Source organism: Castor canadensis, chromosome 16, assembly GCF_047511655.1.
Source record: "Castor canadensis chromosome 16, mCasCan1.hap1v2, whole genome shotgun sequence".
Classification (NCBI taxonomy): Eukaryota; Metazoa; Chordata; class Mammalia; order Rodentia; family Castoridae; genus Castor; species Castor canadensis.
In genome coordinates, this window is record NC_133401.1 from 69,214,334 (window position 1) to 69,225,575 (window position 11,242).

Consider the following 11,242-nt stretch of genomic DNA (forward strand, 5'->3'; position numbering starts at 1 on the left):
TTATACATGTATACCACCACACCTGACTGGTCAAGGGGGTTGAATGGGGTCTCATTTACTTTCCCCCAAGCTGGTCTCAAACCTCAATCCTCCAGATCTCTACCTCTTGAGTAGCTGGGATTACATATAGGTGTGTGTTGTCACACCTGGCTGTCTTCTCATTTTAGATGTTAAGTAACTTGGAAAGTTGTTGAACAGGTAGGGAGACAGAGAAGAAAGGGTCATGTCTGATGAATGGATTCTCTGACCAGAAAGGAATATCCTAAGTTGTTCCTTGTCTTTGGGTAGGCCTAGGTCACTTGTCTTCATGTTTTGAGGAGCAATAAGACTCATTTTAGCCATGTATTGGGTAGTAGACCCACTCTAAACTCATTTTTTTGTTTTGGTTTTTTTGGCAGCTCGAGGGTTCAAACCCAGGCCTCATCCTTGCTAGGCAGGTGCTCTACCACTTCAGTCACAACTCATTGTTTCCATGCTTGGAAACTTAACAGAATTGTTTGGGTTTGCTAAGTGAAGTGACCATATATCTAGATGGGAATTCAAGATGGAGTACCCGGACTGGAAAGTATAAAGACAAGAACCACCATTTAGAGTGTTCTTCGCTCCCATCTTCTGCATGTGAAGCATGTTTCTTCTTCTCATTCTCATTTCTCCCCACTCTTCCCTGTTTTACTGAAATAAATCCTCACTCAACTTGCACCTTGTAAGATTCTCCTTTTAGTGAGACCCTTCAAAATACTTTTCATCATGGATCTCAAGTTCCTGTGATTTGCATGGAAACTGGGAAGCTGAAGGTTCACTTCATCCTTTCCTTTCACTGGTAACACTCCATATGCCCTGAGCTCTCTCAACCTGCTACAGCTTGAGTCTATCTTATCCAAAATAAGATCAGAAATGGAACCAGAAATGTTTTAGATTTTGGATTGGAGGGTTGGACTATTTTCATGTACATAATATGGTACCGTGAGGTTGAGGCCCAAGTCTAAACATGAAATTCCTTTCTATTTCACATATACCCTGGTTACACAGGCTGAAGGTAATTTTATACAAAATTTTAATGTACTTGCATTTTGACTGTGAATTTTGACTATGGAATTTTCCATTTGTGATATCATGTTGATAGAAAGTTTTAGATCTTGAAGTATTTCCAGTTTTGAATTTTCAGAGTAGGCATGCTCAACACATATGTTCATACATTATATACAGTTTTTTTTTGGTGGTAATGGGTTTGAACTCAAGACTTCCTGCTTGCAAAGCAGGTGCTCTACTGCTTGAGCCACACCTCCAGTCTATTTTGCTGTGGTTACTTTTGCAGATGGAATATCATGAACTATTTGCACAGGTTGGCCTCCAACTGTGATCTTCCCCATCTCAGCCTCCCACATAGCTGGGATTACAGGTAGAGCCACCACTGCCTGACTTATACAATTTTTCTAATACAGTTCTTCGTTATTACTATGGTCCTTGCAATAGGGCCTTAGTGGTCTATATTCATTCATTAACTGTTTCTCAATCTCATTTTTTCTTGTTAGAAGTGTTAGCTTCACTCATTATTTAAGCACAAAACAATCAGGAATTTTGCAGGCATTAGCTAAGCAAATTTGTTCAGTTTATTAGAAACTGTGCTTACCATTTTTTATCTCATGCCTTCTCTATCTTCTTGCTAAGATACATTATTCCATATATCCTTTATTGAGGATCTGTGGATGAAAAAATCCCTTAGATTTTATATATGTGAAATGTTTTTAATCTTTACTTACACATGAAAACTTGACTGAATGTAAAATGTAAGAGGAATGGTTAACTCTCCCAGCCTTTTGTAGATATAGGTCCATTCTCTTTTGGAATCTTTGCCATGCTAAGAGATCTGCTGTCAGTTAAACTGTCACACTTGGTTTTCTATCATTGAGGATATTTGTACTAATTTTTTCCTAAGTATTGATCCACTATTCTCTCAATTCTCATCTCCTGGAATTTCGGTTGTATGGGTGTTAGAACTTCTGCCTCCTCTACTTCTCTTATCTGCTCTTTTTTTTATAATTTTTCTTTTATCACTCTCTTCCTCACTTCTGGGAATTGTTGTTATTAATTGAAGAAATTATTAATGCAGTCCTTGATTTATTTATCCCTTTATTCTATTTCATTTTTGTTTCAAAAAATATATATCTCATTTCTAAGATTTTATATCTTAATGTCTTTGTAGTCAACTATTCTTGTATCATTTTTACTTTTTTGTCTAATAATTTGCTCTATTTTGGATTTATCTTTTTTTAAATTATGGAAAGGAACACAGAACACACCAACCATTTTAAGTGTACAGTTTAATGGTGTTGAGTATATTCATGTGTGATCCTTGGTGTGTGAATGTGTTTTATTTTTAATTGGCATGTAATAATTGTACACATTTATGGGGCACAATGTGACATTTCAATAAATGTATTCAAATCAAATCAAAAACATTCAAAATCTACTTTTCTGTTTTAATAATTAATACATTATTGTTGACTGTAGTCACTTTGCTATGTGAAATAGAACTCAACAACATACTGCTCCTTATTTTATCTTATCCAGTGTATCATTGTACCCATTGGTCAACCTCTCCTCATCCCATCCTCCCTGCCCTCTCTGGCCTCTATTAATCATTATCTTACTTTCTCCTTTTATGAGATCATCTTCTTCAGATTGCATGTATGTCTGCAATCATGCTGCAGTTTTTGTCTTTCTGCACTTAGATTTTTTCAGTTATCATAATGGTCTCCAGGTTTGTCCATGTTGCTACAAATGACAAGATTTCATTTTTTATGACCACTTTTATTTCATTGCATTTCTTAATCTACTCACCATGTAATGGATGGTTAGGTTGTTTGCATATCGTGGCTGTTTAGAATAATGCCTCAATAACACATGGAGGTACAGGTACTTCTTCAACATACTGACTTCATTTCTTTTGAATATATAAACAGTAGTGGAATTTCTGGGCCACATAGTTTTATTTTAATTATTTTTGGGGAATTTCCACATTGTTTTTCATAATGGCTATACTAACTTATATTCCCATCAATAATGTACAAGAATTTGTTTTTTCTTCTTGGCATCTCTTGTTATTTTTAGGTGAGATGATATCTCATCTGGTTTTGAATTGCATGTCCCTGATGATCAGTAATCTGAACATTTTTCATATTTGAGAAATGTCAACTAGGATCTTCCCAATTTTAGTTTTTCACAATAGAGTATTTTGAGTTCCTTATTTTTCTGGGATGTCAACCCCTTATCATATGAATAGTTTACTTCATGAATAGTTTATGAATGTTGTACTTTGTCTTTTTGTAGCTTCTTTTATTGTGCAGAAACCTTTTAGTTTCATGTAATCCTGTTTGTCTATTTTTGCTTTTGGTTTCCATGCTTTAAGGTCTTATCCAAAACAACATCCATTTCAATGTCTGATGTGCTTCTCCTGTGTTCTCGTCTCTTAGTTTCATAATTTGAGGTCTTACTTTAAGTATTCAATGAGTTTTGAATTGATTTTGAATGTATTTATTCCATTTTCCAGTACCATTTATTGGAGAGACTGTCTTTTCCCCAATGCATCTTCTAGTTATCTTTATTGAAAATCAGGTAGCTGTAGATGCATGGATTTATTTATGGGCTCTTCATTTTGTTTCATTGATTTATCTATCTGTTTTCATGCCAATACTATGCTATTTGGGTTATGTAGCATTTTAGTATATTTTGAGATCGGGTTGTCTGCTGCCTCCAGCTTTGTTACTTTTGCTCAAGATTGCCTTGACTATTCAGGGCCTTTTGTGGTTCTAAATGAATTTTTGTATATTTTTTCTGTTTCTGCAAAGAATGTCATTGTTATTGTTATAGGGATTGCATTGACTACAGAGGTTGATTTGGGTTGTATAAACACTTTAAGAATATTAAGTTTTCCAATCCATGATCATGGGATGTCTTTCCATTTATTTGTATTTCCTTTAATTTCTTATGCCAGTGATTTAAGTTTCTATTGATAAAGTTAAGTTTTTGTTATTATTAACTTTCACGGTTAAATTTATTACTAGGTATATTGAATACCTTTTGTAGTTATTATAAATAGAATTGCTTTTGTGGTTTAATTTTCAGACAGTTTATTATTAGCATATAGAAATGTTCCTGATTTTATATTAACTTTGTATCCTGCAACTTAACTGAATTTATTTATTAATTTTAACAGTTTTGGGTGGGATTTTTAGGGTTTGTAATATATATGACTATGTTGTTTGTAAAACAATTTGACTTCCTCCTTATTTAATACTCTATTTCTTTTTCTTGTCTAATTACTCTGGCTATGACTTCTACTGCTATGCAAATGCAAGGAGTAAAAGTAGGCATCCTTGTCTTGTTCCACATCTTAGAAAATCTCTCAGCTTTTCCCTGTTTGGTATCATGCAAGTGGAGGTTTTGCCATGCATGGCTTTATAATGTTGAGGTCAGTCCTTCTATACTTAATTTTTGAGTATTCGTGGAGGGAAGTTCAATGTCATCAAACCCTTATTCTGAATCAATTAAAATGATCATATGGTTTTTGGGTGGAACTGGGGTTTGAACTCAGGGCCTCGTGCTTACAAAGCATGTGCTCTACCACTTGTGGTTTTTGTACTTGATCAGTTAATGTGATGTATCACATTTATTGATTTATGTATGTTGAACTGCCCTTATATCTCTGGAATAAAGCCCACTTTATCAGGATGAATCATCTTTTTATGTTCTAGTGAATTTTTTGCTACTACTTTATTGAGAATTTTTGCATCTCTGTTCATCAAATGCATTAACTTGTAGTTTTCTTTTTTTGTTGTTGTGTCCTTGTCTGGATTTGGTATGAAGGTGACACTGGCTTTCTAGAAGGAGTTTAGAAGAATTTCCTCCTAATTTTTGGGAAATAGTTTGGAAATTATTAGTATTAGTTCTTTAAATCTTTAATAGAACTCATCAGCAAAGCCTTGGGCTTTTCTTCAATGGGAGGCTTTATTGTTGATTCATTTTCATTATTCATTATTGGTCTGTTCAGGCTTTCTATTCCTTTGTGATTAAATTTTAATAGATTTTATGTATCTTCAAATTTAGGCATTTCTTCCAAGTTTTCTAATTAATTGCCACATAGTTGTTTATACTCATCTTTTATGATTCTTTGTACTTCTATATTATTGGTTTTAGTGTATCCTTTTTCATCTCTGATTTTCTTTAAGTCTTCTTTTTCTTAGTCTAGCCACAGGTTTGCTAATTTTATATTTTTCAAAAATCAAGTATTTGTTTCACTGGTATTTTGTATTTTCTTAGTTTTTATTTCATTTATTCCCATTCTGGTTTTTAATATTTGTTTTCTTCTATTGGTATTAGGCACAGTTTGTTCTTATTTTTCTAGTTCCTTGAGATGCAATGTTAGTCTGGTATTAGAGACCTTTATATTTTTTGGTAGTACTGGTGCACTCAGGGCCTTGAGCTTGCTAGGCAGGCACTCTACCACTTGAGCCATGCTCCCAGCCTTTTTGGTTATTTTTTTGACATATATCTTACATTTATGCCCAGGCTGGCCTCAAATGGCAATCCTCTTGATCTCTGCCTCCCAAGTAGCTAGAATTATAGGCATGAGCAACTGCACCCAGCAAAGACAGAGAAAGAGGTGGAGGTCCCACAATTATCCCCTTTCATGGCATGTTCCCAAAAACCAAAGGACATCCTCTTTTTTTTTGGTGACACTGGGGATTGTCTCAGGACCACTCTACCACCACCTGAGTCACATTTTCTACTTTCCTATGTAAGTCATTTATAGCTATAAATATCCTTCATAGTGTTTTTAGTGTGTCCCATAGTTTTGGATAAGTTATATTTCCATTTTCATTTGTCTCAAGAAAACTTCAATTTACTTTTTTAATTTCTTCATTGATCCAGTGGGTTGTTCAGTTGCATGTTGCTTATTTCCAAGCATTTCTAGTGTTTCCCTTATTCCATCTGTTATTTATTACTAGCTTTGTTTCACTGTGATCAGTAAAAAAAAATTTGTTATATTTCAGTTGTAAAAATATATATTGATGTTTGTTTAGTTGTGGTCCAATATATGATCTGCCCTGGAAAAGTTTCCTGTGTTTTTGAGAAAAATGTGAATCCTTCAGATGTTGAATAGAATGTTCTGTGAATGTCTTTTAGGTTCTTTGAAACTAGAGTGCTGTTTAACTTGGAAATTGCTCTGTTGATTTTCTCAGTGGGTTATCTATTAACTCAAAAAGTGAGGCACTGAAGTCCCCTTGTATTATTGTATTGCTGAAAACCTGTTTAGATCTCTTAAGTTTTCTTTATATTAGGTGGTCTAATATAAGGTGAAAGTTCATTTGTTTGTTTTTGCTTCATTTGGGTTTTTTCTAGACAGGGTCTCTGCAGAGGCACACATTAGACTTGAACTGGTGATCCTCTTTCCTCAATTCCCAAGTGCTGGGATTACTGATATGTCTACTACGTTCAGTTCAGTGCATGTATATTTATAATAATCCTATCCTCTTGATGAATTGCCCCTTTATCATTATCTAATGACCTTCTTTATCTCTTTTTAGTTTTTTTACCTAAACTGTATATTATCTTATATAACTACAGCTACTCCTGTTGCTTTCTAGTATCCAGTCTGTATGTGTCCTTACAGGCAATGTATAGTTGAGTTTCTTTCAGGCAGTCTACAGTTGGGTCTTGTTTTCTTATGCAAATTGACCACTTTCTTTTAGTTGGAAAATTTAATCCATTTACATTTAAGATAATTAATCATAGGTAAGCACTTATTATTGCCACTTTGATATTTATCTTTTGGTTGCTTTGTAGATTGTTTAGCTCTTTCTTCCTCTCTTACTGTTTTTCTTTGTGGCCGAGTAATGTGTAGTGTATGGTAGTAAGCTTTGATTCCTTGCTTTTTGTTTGTAAGTGTATATTATAAGTTTTTGCTTTATGGTTGCCATGAGGCTTTTAAAAAGCATCTTATTGTTATAATAAGTTATTTAAAATTATTTTTGTGATAACCCACTTTTGCCCCTGAAAGTGTCTCTGTTCTAATAAATGCTACTATACTTTTGTCATTCTCACCCTACAGATGACCCACTTTCAATCTATTGAAAATGTGCTCCTTTTCTCAGGTTGGCAGAGTGGCTAAAGCAATTAGAGCACTTGCCTAGCAAACATAACCCCAATAGCACCAAAAAAAAATCTTTCCTGATAAACTTTGCTATCACTTTCACTACAAAAATAGAGACCCAGACAAAATTCAGCAACATGAATAAGAAATTTCAGCAAGGAAATTGAGATATTGTCTAAAAATAACCCACAAAATCTTTCAAATGCAATATTTGAGGTTGGGAGTGGTGGCTCACATCTATAATCCCAGCTACTTACATGGCAGGGACTTTGAGGATGGCAGTTTGAAGATGGTCTGGGCAAAAAATTAGTGAGACCCCATTTGAATCAATAAGCTGGGCATGATGTTACATGTCTGTCATCTCTGCTGTATGAGAGGTGAAAATAGGATTATTAAGGTACAAACTGGTCCTAGGCAAAAATGTGAGACCTTATTTAAAAACAATAACAAAAACAACATCTAAAATCACTTTTCTATATACCAGTAACATTTTGAGAAGTCTGGGTTCTTATCAGTGAATAAATGGATAAAGAAAATATGATCAATATATACACAATGGAGTATTTTCAGCCACAAAGGAATGAAAGTGTGTCATTTTCAAGAAAATGCACAGAACTGGAGATCATCACTCTGAATGCCAGAGTCAGAAAGACAAATATAGCATGTTTTCTGTCATATGTGGAATCTAGATTTTTTTTAAAGCATTCAAGTAAAAGGGGGACTATTTGGGAAAAGAAAAGTTACCAGCGGGAGGGAGAGTAGGACAACAGAGGGTAATGGGGTAGGATGGAATTCTCAAAGTATGTTATGTATATATATGTATGAAAAGCCATGAGGAAACCCATTATCTTGTACAATTAACATATCTGAATAAAGATCTGACATTTAGTTGCCATCACCACCTCTAGTAGTGATGGGTTAAAAATATATGGGTTATGAAGAAAACATTTCAATCTATTTGGTAATCCTAATATAAATGTAGATGATACATTTTCTGATTTTGCTAAATTTTATTTAAAGTCATTTTTTAAATTCAGTATTTCTGTTTCCCCCTTGATAGTAATACTGGGTATTTTTCTTTCTTCCAAGGTTGATGAAATTCCTCATGTTCTTATAGACTGTGAAGCTTCTTACCTATTTTAAGTTTCTTTGCATTATAGTTAACTGTAATAAATAAAAAGTATTAGCACTTTGGTGAAAACTCTGATACATGGGTATCAATTGGTTAGACCTATTGCAATTTGCCTATCATTGTGCTGATCAGTTTTTTCATCAAATTATCAAATGTATACCTAATTATGTTATATATATTCATAAATATATAATGAATAACTATAGATGTTTTGTTCTATGATCTTACTTATGAATAAACTCAACCCTGTAATCACTAAAAAATCTACCATTTTGAATTCCTGTTCTGATACCACACAACAGCATCTGATTAGGGTCAATCACTGGCACTTCCTTTTACTTATTTGGTATGGTCATAGTCCCCTGTTCTTGTTATGGATGCACATCTGTCTTCATATTGAAGAATTAGTCATTTATTCCAGTTTATACTAGCTTGTTTACATCATGGGTCTTTCTAAGGCATATCGTATAGAAATCCTGCACAAAAAAATGACTTCTTATTTCCCTTAGCTCAGGGTCAGCACTAGATGGTGCCTTAAGGCCAGGTTTACTGTGAGCCTTGCAAAGATTTCAAGTTTGGCCAAATATCCCACCAGGATAGGCCTGAGAGACCCTAAGTAAGGTAAGTGTATGAAAAGCCCAAGTAGGGATTCCTACCCAGAGGACCAGTAGAACACGTCTCTTGCACCACAGAACTGTAGTACACAACCTCTGATTTGGTTTCTGGCCTAGCCGAATGTGAAGAGTAGTCAGCATTCTGGGCACTGGCCATTATTAGCCTCATACCACTCTTGTTTTTAGCTGGTTTCTGGAGTTTCAGCCCTACAAGCACTAGCAACACTCTCTATGGGCTCAGGTAGGAATGCTCTTCTGTAATAAATCCAGGATTATGGGGAAACCTGCTACTCAACTCAATCTTACTTTTTTCAGTGAGAAGCATTTGTGATTAGAGAAATCAGATTGGATTTTGTTTTGTTTACCAGTTGCTCATGGTTTTTCACTGCTTCGTGATTCAAGGGATCAGCATAGTTTCTGTTTTAAGTTCTGTGATATTCAGGGTGGTAATTTTGCCACTATGGGTAGGTGTGACTGGTTTCCTGTGAAGAGTTAAGAAGCCTGATCACTTCTACTCTGTTATTTGATGCTATCACTCTCTAAGTTTTCTTTGCTGTGATCCTTTATCTTTTAAAAACATCTTTAATAGCCTTTTTAAAGTCTTTTCTCTAGCTCTATAGTAAGTTCATGTTCTGATTGCTTAATTTGTTGGTTGTCTTAGCATTAGATTTCTTTTTGTGTTTTAGAATATTGATTGGCACATGCATTTTCAATGATGGGTTTTTTGTTGTCGTTTTCTCTGTTCTTTTTCTCCTGGTTCTTCCTTTTCCTCTTTCCTTCCTCCCTCGCCACTTTATCTCTTGCCAATCAGATTTTTAACTACCTCCACCCAAGTATGTAGGTGGTAGAAATTAGCTCTCTGCAGTAATATCAGATATTTGAGATATCTAATCATAGTATTAAAGACTATTTTACCCTTCAGAAACTAACCTTATAATGACCAATTAACACATAAGAAAAACAAGTCCCAGATGCCATAGGCTGTGGTCTTGCTCATTATCTCATGCTGTTTCAGATATATTTGTGTTAGACTTAACTAAAGATGTGTCTTCGTATTTCTTTTATTATTTAATACATTTTTACAATGTGTTTTGGAGCAGAAAAGGTCTTCAAAGCATTAAACCACTTGCCATTTAGACCTAGACATGCATACTATAAATAAATATGGAAGACAGAATCCAGCTCCATCTCACAGATAAAATTCCCAATATACGTCCAACAAACTTCTTATCGTTGCATTTTCTATGGTACAGGGGATTGAACTTGGGGCCTTGTACTTGCTAGGCAAACACTCTATCATTTGAGCCATGGCTCCAGTCAGCATTGCAACTTTTATTCAATTCAACAGTATCCTACCTTCATCTTAATAGAGTCCACTGACCACCACTACTGCATTTTAGTGGGAAGCAATCCTATTAGTAATGTCAGTTAGAATAGCACATCATGGTTCTGTATGTCACATCATGGTTCTCCTTATGAGAAGAAGGTTTGAGACTTTCCATTCTAGCTTAACGTTCCGTAGCCTCTAGAGAAGGAGTTGTTGAAGTAAGGCAAAGTGAGGCAGAGACTTGGTCAAAAAATCCCTGAGAGTGACCCATTTCTGTCTCTTTATTGGACTTCAACCCACTCTAGATTAAAGCTTCCATCTTACTCTCTCCTTCACTCTGGCTTACCATATGCTTGGCACAAAGAAGAATCAATTCCTCCTTCTCCTTCTTCTAAACAAGGACAGTATGAGATTAAGCCTTGACATTTCTAGACTACAAATACTTTACTCATTTTTAAGAGAAAAATTGCTTTTGTTCCTGTCTACCACTGAATGGAGGCAGACAACAATCTAATTCAACATGATCTCAACGTGGTCGCTATTTGAATCTTTTGAGGAAGCAGTCAGAATTATGCTTGCAGGAAGAGTGTGACTTCCTACCCCATGTCATTCTAAACCATAACTTCCACCAGATATGGCTGGAGTCTTTTTCATTGCCACTAGTTTTGTGAGAGAAAGAAAAAGAAATTATATTTTGTATAAATATTTTAGAGGCTTCATTATACAAACGTGGATCCTTGAATGTATTAATTTGCAAGGAAGCCTAAGTTGATAGGTTGAAAAAAGTTTAAGAGTGAAGTAAATTATAAAGAAGCTGTAATTGCAAAAAGGGACAAGAAGGATGAACTGAAGGAAGAGAAATTAAAAAACAAAGAATCTACTGGCATCAGTTCAGTTGACAAAGCAAGGCTGTGAAATCACATGTGCGCCATCTAACTGGGATGGGGTAAGAATCACGTGTGCGCCATCTAACTAGGATGGGGTGAGAATCACGTGTGCTTCATTGAACTGGGGTG